Below are 14,525 nucleotides of genomic sequence, written 5' to 3'. Positions count from 1 at the left end.
AGACCATATTGGAAACGTTTTTGTAAATATGTCTCATTGGATCATAGACGCAATTTGAAAAATCTAAGATATCATGTATTTATCCATCATACATAGGTTAACAGATAATAGTGGCTTAGAACAAATAATCTAATAATTTGGTAGTCATTTAAATAATGCCGTTTGGTTTTGTTTGTTTTATATTAGGTATACATCTAAGATCTAATAGGTCATCAACTGCTTCTCTATTGTATATATTACTATATTAGAACACCCTCTAATGGTCTATAAAAGCAAGTACATATGGGTTAGATATAGAGGTTTGTGCACCTTCTAAGTAAATATGCCCCTTTAACATATTAGTCAATGAATATGCGAATATGTTCCCACAAAAAGGCTAGTAGGAGCAAATTTTCTCTGTAGGTAGTAATATAATGACGGTAATTTTTAGTATATATATACAATTGTTTTTGACACATTGGAGAACTGTATGCAATTTAAAGGAAGACCGCGAAGTCTCCATTGGATTTGTCAGACTGTATTAACCATTCATGTCATTCTAAAATACTACATAGTCAGTTATAATATAACTAAAGAAATCTATGGGTTAGAAAAACTATTAAATAACAACGATCCCAATAGATATATAAATAAGGGGTTCTATATGTGATTTTTTAGCATTTATGAGATATTTTATTTTTGATATTTATATGCACTAATATATTAAGGTTAACGAACAGGTAGAATGATCGCTGGGTGTGGACACATATGAGACAGGATCTCATTGGTCCGTTTATACACACACTTTAAAGTGATTAGAGGTATGGTAATGAGCGGCACTATAAAGCCGGTTTAAATGTGTATTGTTTTATGCCTGAGGAAACAGCCGATAGTGCTGAGAAACGCGTAGCAATTTTTAATCTGTGTACACTTTCCACCTGCTTGTATATGAAGGATTTTTCTAATACCAATGATTAAAGAAGTTTTGTGTTTTTAAATCATTGTCCGCCATTCCTTATCAAGCAAGGTGCTCATTACCATACTGCCGTGAAGTTACAAAAAGTCTGCTGGTGTACAGCTGGTGTACAGCTGCTGCGAGGAGAACGCTGCCTGTGAAAGAGCAAGCTGGTTGGCTCAGATAACCAGATCGTATCCACAAGCACACTGGTGTGCTCAGCCAAAGTGTGAGTACCCTGGATTAGAGTGGGCTGCATGTGTGGGGTCTTTTGAACTATCGATACACACAATGGTCGTCCTTTTCTATTTGTAATTTATACAGATCACTGATTTCACATCGGAGGAGAGGATCATTCTTACAGCCATTTGGAAACCGAATCCACTTGTTGGAATTTGTTGTGGACTTCTGGTGATCCATTAGACTATTTATGATAAAATTTGGACTATTTCACTATACAAATTTAATGAGGTGTCACTTTCTATTATTATCATTATTATTAGCAATTCTTATATAATTATATTTTGATTGTATTCAGTTTGTAGTATTCATCCACACCTAGGTATATTATATTTGTTGTTTTTTGTTTTTTCACGGTGTCACCAGACATACTAGCGCCCTCTTATGTGTTTTTACACATTGGTTTGTTCATTATATATTCTATGTACTTTTTGTCTAACCCTTTTGGCACAGATGGGGTTTCTGTAGTTTACAACATTTTTAGCCTATTTTGGGTATGAGATATTACTTTTTTTACTTCAGTATTTTTTTTTACAGTACACTTTTAAGATACCAAATAATTTATTATCTAATGTAAGCAGTTATGTGCAATACAGACAAATACTGTATGTGCAGCCTAATGATTAGTTTATTCTCAAACATTTTCAATTATTCATTATGTAATGCAACAGGATATTTTGTAAGTTGTTCTAATGAATTTATCACTATATATATATATGTATATATATATATATATATATATATATATATATATATATATATATACTGTATATATATCCTTTTTTTTAATAAACTTTCTTAGATCAGAAAAGTAATGTTTTTTTGCCCCTTCTCAAATAAGCAAGTAATACATACATTCTGTGTAGTACATACTGTATCTAACACTAAACACATAATCCTGCAACACTTGTGCAAAGTAATAAATAGTATGATGGCAGATATGCTGGGTCTTTCATATAAGTTCTGCGGTCATTTCACATATTCGACAACACTGTACAGGAAGCTGCAAGAGCTCCAGGAAAAATATGGCATCAGTTGAAACAAGAAGTTGCTACAAGACAGGATTCAGCATATTACACATTGCAGAGCAAAAGGACACAACCTGGAAAAATAAGTATAATAAATTTTGTATTTCTTCCTGTAGTCTAAATGATTGTTTACTAAAAATAAAATAAAAAAAAAGGTTTCCAAAATTGAGCAATTCTTCTTTTACTGGAAAATAACAAGACAAAATGTTTTTTTGCTTGAGAACAAAATTATTTGGGACTTGGATAGTTCTACCCATTTATTGCATGTGTAGTTGTACTCATGTGCCAGTGTGTCTGTATGTGTGTGCATGCATGTTTGTGTGTGTGCATGTGTGTCTGTGTGTGCATGGGTATGTCTGAGAGCATGTGTGTATGTTTGTGTTAGTGAGCGCATGTGTGTATGTGCATGCATGTGTGTCTGTGTGTGCATGTGTATGTCTGAGTGTATGTGTGTATGTTTGTGTTAGTGAGTGCATGTGTATGTGTGTGTATGTATGCATATGTGTATGTGCATGTCTGTCTGTATGTGCATTTGTATGTCTGAGTGCATGTGTGTATGTTTGTGTGTGTGAGTGCATTTGCGTCTGTGTGTGCATGCATATGTCTGAGTGCATGTGTGTATGTTTGTGTTAGTGAGCGCATGTGTGTATGTGCATGCATGTGTGTCGGTGTGTGCATGTGTATGTCTGAGAGTATGTGTGTATGTTTGTGTTAGTGAGTGCATGTGTATGTGTGTGTATGCATGCATGTGTGTTTGTGCATGTCTGTCTGTATGTGCATGCGTAAATCGGAGTGCATGTGTGTATGTTTTTGTGTGTGAGTGCATGTGTATGTGTGTGTGCATATTTGTGTATGCATGTGTGTCTGTGTGTGCATGCATATGTCTGAGTGCATGTATGTATGTTTGTTTTAGTGAGTGCATGTGTATGTGTGTGTGTGAATATGTCTGAGTGCATGTGTGTATGTTTGGAAAGATGAAAACAGCGCATCCACAATTCAAGGTACACTTTAAAAAAGTTAACACGCAAAACAAATAAAATACACTTACAAGAAGTGAATATTACAACTGCCCATCTGTGGAAATGTTTCAACAGTCAGTTAGTTTCCAGACTCCACGAACCGGGTTGGATCCCCCACTGGGCTGACAGACCAATCAACCCTTGAGAAAGTCGGCTAGCATGCTGACGAAACACGTAGGGGCGTGGCTTATGAAACAGCGTGGTGTGTGTACTAAACTCGGACGGAGATACTAGGTTGTAGCTTTGTTTTTTCCTGTATCTTGTCCGGAGCACGAACACATTTATGTTCCATACCATTCCGGAATATTGACTCAGAGACACGGACGGTGTATACAACATCTAAGGCATTCACATCAAGCTGCTGGTGGCCCAGTGGGGGATCCAACCCGGTTCGTGGAGTCTGGAAACTAACTGACTGTTGGAACATTTCCACAGATGGGCAGTTGTTATATTCATTTCTTGTAAGTGTATTTTATTTGTTTTGCGTGTTAACTTTTATTAAAGTGTACCTTGAATTGTGGATGCGCTGTGTTTTCTTCTTTCCATATGTGTTGCCCTGACTCGGTTCTCTGCTGAAATCTACTGCCAAACAGAAGCAGCAACACTGTGAAGAGGCACATGAGGAGTGAACACAGAAAATAGGATCATCTCATCATTGTTGGAGTGGGACATTATCTTTTATTAAGCACAATTCACGTGTGATAAGTATGAACTGCTATTAATTGATATATTTTATCAGACTACTAACATTATATTATTCGGAAATTAGTAATCAGTGTAAATACTGCATAATGTCCTACAATTGTTAATACTGCAGAATTTTCTACATTTGGGAACTGGCTTATAATTGCTTGTGGTATATTGATATTTTTTCTTATCTTTAACGCTGCTTTCCTCAAATTTTTTCTATATACTTTTTATGTGTGTATATTTGTGTTAGTGAGTGCATGTGTATGTGTGTATGTTTGTGTTAGTGAGTGCATGTGTATGTGTGCATGCATGTGTGTGTATGTGTGTCTGTGTGTGCATGTGTCTGAGGGCATGTGTGTATGTTTGTGTGTGAGTGCATGTGTATATCTGAGCATGCCTGAGTGTCTTTGGTGTATGTGTGTATGTGCATGCATAAAAAAATAAAACTTTTTCCAAAATTGGGTTATCCTTCTTTTACTGGACACTAATAATACAACAAAGTATCCTATATATCCTATATAATTCAAATTTGGATAAAATTATATTATTGCTTATTATATGACATCAATGGATAAAAAAATAATGTTATTTTGGATTCCATTCACCACAATCATAAAAAAAAAGCTATACAAACTCAGATTTCACAAAATAAGTAATGTAGTAATACTATACATATAAATACATGTAGCAATTCATAACTATTTTGCAGCATTTAAATTCAATTCATTTTTCTGCGTTGCATTATATTCAGATTCAATTTACAATTTTGTTTTAAACCGTATCTCTTGTTCCTAATCTTATATCCAGGAGATTCTACTGAATTATAGTTTACATCACACATTACTTTAATTTGACATCTAATGAAGCAAAACATAAAAGTAAATATCTATTTTCTATAGTGGGTTTTCATTTTGCATTTGTCCCATACCATGGTTCTTACTAAACAAAACCCATACTGGTAAAACATAAAAAGAATTTCTACTGTCTTGGATATTATAATGCTATAATGAACGAAAGCCGATGGTGTAGACCATTTTTGAGACCTTTATCCATCCTGGGCCCCAAAAAGCAATTATTGTGTCTGATATAGTTTACTCATTTCTGTTGCCCTAAGCAAAGCTTTAAAAAAAATCCTTTTAAAAGATTAAGAAATGTATCAATAAACTGGTCAGGTATCAGCTGAGCATTTGATGTAGTAGAACCGTCTCCTTATTGTCGCTATTTCTGTCATTCACTATAAGCTCTTGTCAAAGTTGTCTTTATTTGCATGGTTCATATTTTTTAACACGTATTTGTTTCTTTTTTTGTATTTCTTTGTTTTTAAGAGCAACATTACAGCCTTGGTCAGTCACATAGAAGATTACTAAAAAAAAAATTCTTTATCTGTTTTTCTTTTTTTCTTTTTGGTTAAATATATTGTAAACATTTTCTCTAGTAGCAAACAGCTGAAAATTGAATGGAGACATGTTCAGTAGGGATTTGGCAGTAGAGAGCAGAGGATTATGGGAGTTGTACTTTTTTTTGCCATTTTATATATATATATATATATATATATATATATATATATATATATATATATATATATATATATATATATCATATTTAAACCTAGTTTCAATGAATAAGTCTTATTTACAATATTAAAAAACTCCAGATGCTGTGTCAGTTGGATTTTTTTAGCTGTCTAGGTTTACTTTATCTACACAAAAATATTTTTTAACGTAATCCTATGCAAACATACATATTGTGATATGTTTGATGAAAAGCAATTATAAATCTATTATTCAACTTGTTAAGTAATTATATTTTTAAATTATTTATTGTACTCCTGTAAGACAACTTGAAATATGTTGTCATATAAAAAAATAAAAATAAAAAATATAATAAATGTTGTTGTCATTTTGCTCTTTAATAAGCATCAAATGATTTATTAAAGTCTTGCCTTTCCATGTTAAAATGGGTGAATTTTACCTGCCAATTTATTGTAAAGCTTGTTTTAAATTTATTCAACTTTATTAAATATAGGTTACTAAAGATTTAAGCAGAGCACATAATTGTACACAGTGAAAATATAAATAGTAATTCAGTAAATAAAATTAATCAGTAGCTATTTATATGCAATATCACATATTAGTGCTATATCTGTTACAGCCCTTTCAAGAGAACTTGAATGTGCAACTGGTTTAATGCACAAGAAATGTCTACTTCCCATTTGCAAAATTAGGTTACCATTAGTCTGTATCTACTGGCAAATTGTATTTCACATAATAAGACTGAGAAATATACATCTTGAGAAAAGACAATAAAGGAAAATAGTTTATCAAATGTATCTTATTAAACTATTTTTGCCAATAATAAACTTTATCCTAGATTGCATCTTGTTGATTAGTTTTCCAGCTATGTTTTTTAAGGTCAAATACGCATTTTTACATTCTGAGCCATTACACTTACATCAGCAATTAAAGTACCATTAAACTTGACATTTCAACAACGCATAAAATGCTTCATTATTGCAAGTGCAACATTGTTGCAATATACATTCATTATTAATTTTGCTTCCTTTTGTTGTAAAATATGTCTAAAATTTGTGGTGTGGGTAATTTTAGGCAATTTATGTAAGCTTTTGTTTACTTCACCCCACCCCCTAAGATTCTCAGCAGTCACATGTTTGTAAAGGATCAGTGCCAAACCATCTTAAAGAAAGAGATAAGGGCTGCTTCCGCAGTCTTTATCGACTGCACATGTTCAAACGGAGTTTGTGCTGTATCTGAATGTTAGTTTGTGATTGGTTAGCAAGGACTCTTTTGTTCTGGGGGACAGAGAAATCAGTGAAATTAACAAACATAAAACAATATACTCATTTGACAAAATAAAGCTGCAGTTTTCATTCTAAAATTATTCTCAGATCTGAAGATTCAAAATCATGTAGTTTCCAATATGTGTTTAGTGGTCCTATAAGCAATACACTTCAAAAGATCTATATACAAAATAAATATTTTGAAGTCATTTAATACTGTCATTGTGTTAGCACAACTCACAAGGTCTTATAAATGAAGCAGATATGGTACATTGTTATGTTTGAGTTGGAAAAAAAATGTGTGGGGGACATGGCATAGCAGGTCACATTTTGCTGCCATGCTGTACATTAGATTCTGCTATTGGCTGCTGGAAAGCCTATGTGATCAAAGCAAATACAGCAGTCAGTTTAGTTGGGACTCTCTTATGAGACAGACTGAGGCCTTATAGGTGGTGTTGTTGCTGGTTCTGACAATGAGGCAGATGGAATGCAGCATTAGTGCCTTGTTATTTCCAATAAACAATGCAGTTGACTGCTGTTTATTGCAGTTTAACATACAGGTCTTGTTTGATACAAAATAATTAGCATAAAATTGGTGTGACAAAACAGCAAAACCTAAAAGGTTAAAATGCTTAGAAAATATAATGGCAATCGTAAGAGAATTTCAGGCACGCCCAACATTTCTTTATATCACCAAGAACATGCAATACTTAAACATAAAAAAAGTAAATCTTTATTCCCATAAATGTTAAAAATAATAATAACACAAGGAGAGGGTGGCAAACTGATGCATTTCACGCTAAAATCACTTAGTTATAGACTAAATCCAACACTCCTGTCAGTTCATTCACTAAGGCGGTATGATTTGTATTGTGTACTTTGAGTATGGTTTTCCTTTGTATTTCAAATATATTTTTTAAATTTTTACTTCAAATACAACTTAGTTTTTTATTGCACTGATTTATTTGGCCTAGGGAGAATGCTGTTCTGAAGAGTTTTTAGTGCAGTGGAGGATTTAGAGAAGTGCTTTCCAAACTGTGTGTCGTGACACATTAGTGTGTCGGCGGCAGTGTGTAGGTGTGTCCCTGCTTCAGCAAACATTTTTTTGAATTTAAAATTCTTTTAAAACATTTTTTTGGTTTCCGACTTTCCGCCTGCTTGCTACGCATATCACATGGTTGACACTTGATTGACACCTAGTGGGTCACAGAACATCTTAACCTATTGGCACAGCTTAGCGGGAACTGAAACTATTCCCATTGGCGGCACATTGGCTTCTGACTGCACGTGTAGTCTCCTCAATCGGCTTGTGACTGGATGTGTAGTCAGTGAGTGGGACAGCAGTGTGTTTGCAGCATGAGCAGTAGTCAGTCAAACTCAGAGCTCTGAGGGCAGCAGCTTAAATGCTGAGCTGAAGTCAAAGTGGTTTTTTTTTTGCAGCTAGCTCCCAGTAGTGCATTGCTGCTCCTGCTCTTGATATATGGATAGGAAGTAGAAGCTTAAAAATTCTTGATGATGAAATGCGAGTGTCTTTATCTAATATTCCACTAAATATTTAGAAAAATGTGTTCATCCCATCAACCTAATACATCCCATTAAAATAGTAAGTAGCTATATATAATTTATGTATGCGTCTGTATCTCTTAAAACAAGTTAGTTTAACCTCCAGTTTGCTAGTATAACTGAATTACGAAATGATGTAGGTCTAAAAAGTGTGTCACCAACATGAAAAGTTTGGAAAGCTCTGATTTAGAGTATAAATGGCTCAGAACTTCATTGTAATATGGAGATTGCAGTTTATTTACCCAGAGTCTGAAAAACAGAGTTCAGGAACAAGCAAATTGTTTGGAAACAGAACTACTTCTCTATTTTATTAAGTTTATAGCATTATTTAAGTTACGGTATAAAACAAAAACAGTATTAAAAAATGACCACACAAAAATGTGTTTCATACTAGCTAAACATATGCAAAGAGGGGATTAGTGGGTGTGGCTTGGACAGGGTAGTTTGTGGGTGGGTGGGATCAAAATTGGCAAGTAACATTTTGGGTTGGCTAGTAGCTTTGAACTATATATATATATATATATATATATATATATATATATGAAAAATATCAATATAGTTTACCAGTCATGGTTAAAAAAACACTGAAGAGAAAAAGTTACTAGTCCACTCATATTAAACATAGGGAATATATCTTAATTTCTTACGCCTAGATTTAGAGTTTTGTCGGTAAGGACCCGTGTAGCTAATGCATGCTTTTTCTGGCCGCACCTTTTAAATACTGCTGGTATTTAGAGTTAACAGAATGGCAGGGTTTTCAGTGCGTTAGGCTCCAAAAAGGGAGCGTAGAGCATAATTTAACGCCACTGCAACTCTAGATACCAGCGGTGCTTACGGACGCGGCCAGCCTCAAAAACGTGCTCGTGCACGATTACCCCATAGGAAACAATGGGGCTGTTTGAGCTGAAAAAAAACCTAACACCTGCAAAAAAGCCACGTTCAGCTCCTAACGCAGCCCCATTGTTTCCTATGGGGAAACACTTCCTACATCTGCACCTAACACCCTAACATGTACCCCGAGTCTAAACACCCCTAACCTTACACTTATTAACCCCTATTCTGCCGCCCCCGCTATCGCTGACCCCTGCATATTTTTTTAACCCCTAATCTGCCGCTCCGTAAACCGCCGCTACTTACATTATCCCTATGTACCTCTAATCTGCTGCCCCTAACACCGCCGACCCCTATATTATATTTATTAACCCCTAATCTGCCGCCCCCAACGTCGCCTCCACCTAACTACACTTATTAACCCCTAATTTGCCGACCGGACCTGAGCGCTACTATAATAAATGTATTAACCCCTAATCCGCCTCACTCCCGCCTCAATAACCCTATAATAAATAGTATTAACCCCTAATCTGCCCTCCCTAACATTGCCGACACGTAACTTCAAGTATTAACCCCTAATCTGCCGATCGGAGCTCACCGCTACTCTAATAAATTTATTAACCCCTAAAGCTAAGTCTAACCCTAACACCCCCCTAAGTTAAATATAATTTTATTCTAACGAAATAAATTAACTCTTATTAAATAACTTATTCCTATTTAAAGCTAAATACTTACCTGTAAAATAAACCCTAATATAGCTACAATATAAATTATAATTACATTGTAGCTATTTTAGGATTAATATTTATTTTACAGGCAACTTTGTATTTATTTTAACCAGGTACAATAGCTATTAAATAGTTAAGAACTATTTAATAGTTACCTAGTTAAAATAATTACAAAATTACCTGTAAAATAAATCCTAACCTAAGTTACAATTAAACCTAACACTACACTATCAATAAATAAATTAAATACAATTCCTACAAATAAATACAATTAAATAAACTATCTAAAGTACAAAAAATAAAAAAGAACTAAGTTACAAAAATAAAAAAATATTTACAAACATTAGAAAAATATTACAACAATTTTAAACTAATTACACCTACTCTAAGCCCCCTAATAAAATAACAAACACCCCAAAATAAAAAAAATGCCCTACCCTATTCTAAATTACAACAGTTACGGCAGATTAGGGGTTAATAATTGAAGTTAGGTGTCGGCGATGTTAGGGAGGGCAGATTAGGGGTTAATACTATTTATTATAGGGTTATTGAGGTGGGAGTGAGGCGGATTAGGGGTTAATAACTTTATTATAGTAGCGGTGCGGTCCGCTCGGCAGATTAGGGGTTAATTATTGTAGGTAGCTGGCGGCGACGTTGTGGGGGGCAGGTTAGAGGTTAATAAATATAATATAGGGGTCGGCAGTGTTAGGGGCAGCAGATTAGGGGTACATAAGTATAACGTAGGTGGCGGTCGGCAGATTAGGGGTTAAAAAAATGTAATAGAGTGGTGGCGATGTGGGGGGACCTCGGTTTAGGGGTACATAGGTAGTTTATGGGTGTTAGTGTACTTTAGAGCACAGTAGTTAAGAGCTTTATAAACCGGTGTTAGCCCAAAAAGCTCTTAACTACTGACTTTTTTCTGCGGCTGGAGTTTGGTTGTTAGATTTCTAACGCTCACTCCAGACACGACTCTAAATACCGGAGTTAGAAAGATCCCATTGAAAAGATAGGATACGCAATTGACGTAAGGGGATCTGCGGTATGGAAAAGTCGCGGCTGGAAAGTGAGCGTTAGACCCTTTCCTGACTGACTCCAAATACCGGCGGTAGCCTAAAACCAGCGTTAGGAGCCTCTAACGCTAGTTTTCACGGCTACCGCCCAACTCTAAATCTAGGCCTAACTAATCTACAGCAATTTCTTTCTATACATATATGTGACTTGTATATTTTATTTATATAGTAAGCAATTAAAATCACAGTAATATTTAAATCACTCAACAATATAGAAAACATGGAATTTTACATATAGATTCAAAACTATAAAGATTTTTTATTTTATTTATCACCACATAATTGAATTGGAGCAGTATTAATTCTGACACATTCATGAAACATTATATAATACCTACTTGCTTACTTTTTGTTTGCAGCGTGGTTCACAATTTTAATGAATTATTAATTCATTAATATATTAATCTATTATTTTTACACACATATATTTACCCAGTATATTTGATATTTGTGTCAACAGCTTATGAAATACAAGATCAGAAATGCAAAATTGAGATATTAAGTATCATTTAGCATGTTACAAATTACTGCTTTCTCCATGGTTACCTCTCTAAGATATTCTTTTGTCTTCAGTTTTGGATATTTTTCTTGTTTGTTTGTGTACTATTTCCCAAAGAATGTTATCTGCAGTTCAATACGGAGCCTACAAACAACAGAAGAACATTAGAGTAAAGATATTCTTTTTACTTTGTAAAGACAGGAAACTGGATATACTTGTTGATTTGCATACAAGAATGAAAAGAGCAAGCAGGGATTAGGCAATGATGTGTTTTATCTCACTTAATGCATTTCTACTGTAAATTTACTGTGCCAGGACACTGTCGCACTGTGTACACACTAACCACAAAAAGAGGATTATGCCCTCAACATAAGACTTTCTAGACGAAAGAGTTACAGTCAATGCAAAATCCAATCCTCAGAGGTCAAGTAGGCTAAGTTTGATAAATAACAAGATTAACTAAGTACTTAAGGTTAAAGGTAGAAGTCATGTCCCTGCTATTTCCATTGTTCACAAGGAAGCCTAAAAAATCCTTGGAATCTCCAAAAGGTATCTAAGATTCATCTGTGGAAATAAATGTTTCTTGACCCCTAAAGATTGTAAACATAGTGTGTACCTAAAATTGATTAGCTATTTAACACTATTCCCACCTTATAAATAATTTTTAAATTATATAAAATGTGTTAAGAGAAATCTATGTGTGTGGAACATATTCTTCTTTAACAGAAATGCCTGAAAAATATTCATCAAAATATTAGAAACAAAAATATCTCCGACTATGAGTATATTTAAGATAATTTGGATGCAATTACAAAATAATACAAACATAATATTGTTATTTTCCCCTGAAACAGTTTATCCAAATGAGTTATGAGGATATCTGCATGTATGTTACATAAAAGGAAGGTAAAATGAAATGGCATTTGATTTGCAGTGCAGAGTAATTCAAATACCATCATAATTATGTTTACTATTTAGTTATGGTTGTAAAAGTAATACAATTAAATACTGTTGAAATGATCCTTTCTACCATGTATGTGGCCCACTGCCACGATAAAACCATGCTCTTTTGCTGACTGCGCATGCACAGAGCCTATAACCCATCAGCAGCATGATGCCTGCAAGTTCTTGTTTCATATCGTTCACAATGTTTGCTTCAGCCAAATTTTGTTCATGTGGGTGTTCGGTTCAGCCAAATATTGGTTTCAGATTCATTACCGTTATTTCTAATGTTAACAGCAAATTTATAACTCATTTAAATAAAAATCTTCCATTACAGAATTGGAACAATTAAAAGGACCTATCTTTCATTGCCAAAAGAACATAACAAGGTCAGTTACAAGCATGAACGTTTATTTAATGATTTTCCTACACAATTTACTATTAAGGGGGATTTTTGGAGTTAAATAATTTGATAAGCTTTTCTAAAGCTACCTTGAGCTCTCTGGACCTCCTGACTCTGTAATAGACCCTTTCTATTCAAAATGAAAATGGTTTAGCGTCCCCTAGTTTCCCACCTTCCTGTAAAAGGTTAAGGCTTGATTGGACAAGCATGTATGGCTAAAAACAACACTTAATGCCTGACACCAATCATTAGTAATGCTATAGCAGATTTGGACATGGAACATAGACACATGAAAGGTCAGACCCCCGTACATCATTATAAACTAAGGAGATGATTAGCTAAACTTAAATATCTACTTTCCTGCCCATTCCTGCACCTTTTTTGTTGGCAGACACTAGGAACAAACACATTTGGTCAAGCAATCATTTGGTCTTTGGCCATTAATCCTATAATGATTAATCTGCTTGGATAGAGGAAGAATTTCCAAATTGCCACAAAGTTGGACACATCTTAGTTTGAAGCCTAAATGCACATCTATTCAAGTTATCCATTTAGCAATAATAACTTTTATAATCATTTTTTTCAGATACCACAATCTTTGAAAATGACTTTTAATGGAATTTTGAACTACTTTTTATTTAAAATACCATTTCTAGGATCATTTACATGTATTTCTAAAGCCCTATAATTAGGAAGGTAAATATAAAAAACAAACAAACAATAAATTATAATTTAAAAAGATAAAAAGTGCAATGTATAAACAATTGAATGTGAAGCAGTATATTAAAGGGACCTTGAACCCAAATTTTTTCTTTTGTGATTCAGATAGAGCATGAAATGTTAAGCAACTTTCTAATTTACTCCTATTATCAAATTTTCTTCATTCTCTTGGTATGTAAGTTTAGGTGCCGGCCCATTTTTGGTGAACAACCTGGGTTGTTCTTGCTGATTGGTGGATAAATTCATCCACCAATAGAAAAGTGCTGTCCCGAGTTCTAAACCAAAAACAAAAGCTTAGATGGCTTCTTTTTCAAGAGAACGAAGAAAAATTAATAATAGGAGTAAATAAGAAAGTTGCTTAAAATTGAATGCTCTATCTGAATCATGAAAGAAAAAATTTGGGTTCAGTGTCCCTTTAACTTTTATTAGTAAAGTAAGAACACTTTTTGTGCAGTTGGAAATAATATACCTATGGCAATAAAGGAGCTAGGAGCAACGTTATCAAAGCAGAAACAGGGCATTTGGCTTGTATTCCATGTCAAATTACATGCCTGGGCCAACATTAATGCCCACAGAAAATAAACAAACATTCACAATCCTAGAATGAGTGGAAATCATATAATGCTTCTGCAATTCCAAAATTCCAATTTCATTAAAATGACTTGTTTCTAGATTTATCAAAACAAAGCTCTGAACAGGGTTTTTTTCAGTCACCACAACTGAGATCACACACACTGTAGGACAGAGCTTTCCAAACTTTTCATGTTGGTGACACACTTTGTAGACCTACATCATTTTGCGACACAGTAATTCAGTTATACTAGAAAAAAGGAGGTTAAACTAACTTGTTTTAAGAGATAAGGACACATACATATATTATATAATAACTAAATGTATTTACAAGTAACAGTATGTATGTGCAAGAATTAAAAAAAAGTGTAATAACACCAATAGCTACTTACTATTTTAATGGGATGTATGAGGTTGATGGGATAAACAGTTTCGGAATATTTGGTGTAATATTAGATAAAGACACTCACATTTCATCATCAAGCATTTTT

The sequence above is a fragment of the Bombina bombina genome, chromosome 2 (assembly GCF_027579735.1).
Source record: "Bombina bombina isolate aBomBom1 chromosome 2, aBomBom1.pri, whole genome shotgun sequence".
Taxonomy (NCBI): domain Eukaryota; kingdom Metazoa; phylum Chordata; class Amphibia; order Anura; family Bombinatoridae; genus Bombina; species Bombina bombina.
Note: the sequence above shows the minus strand (reverse complement) of the source record.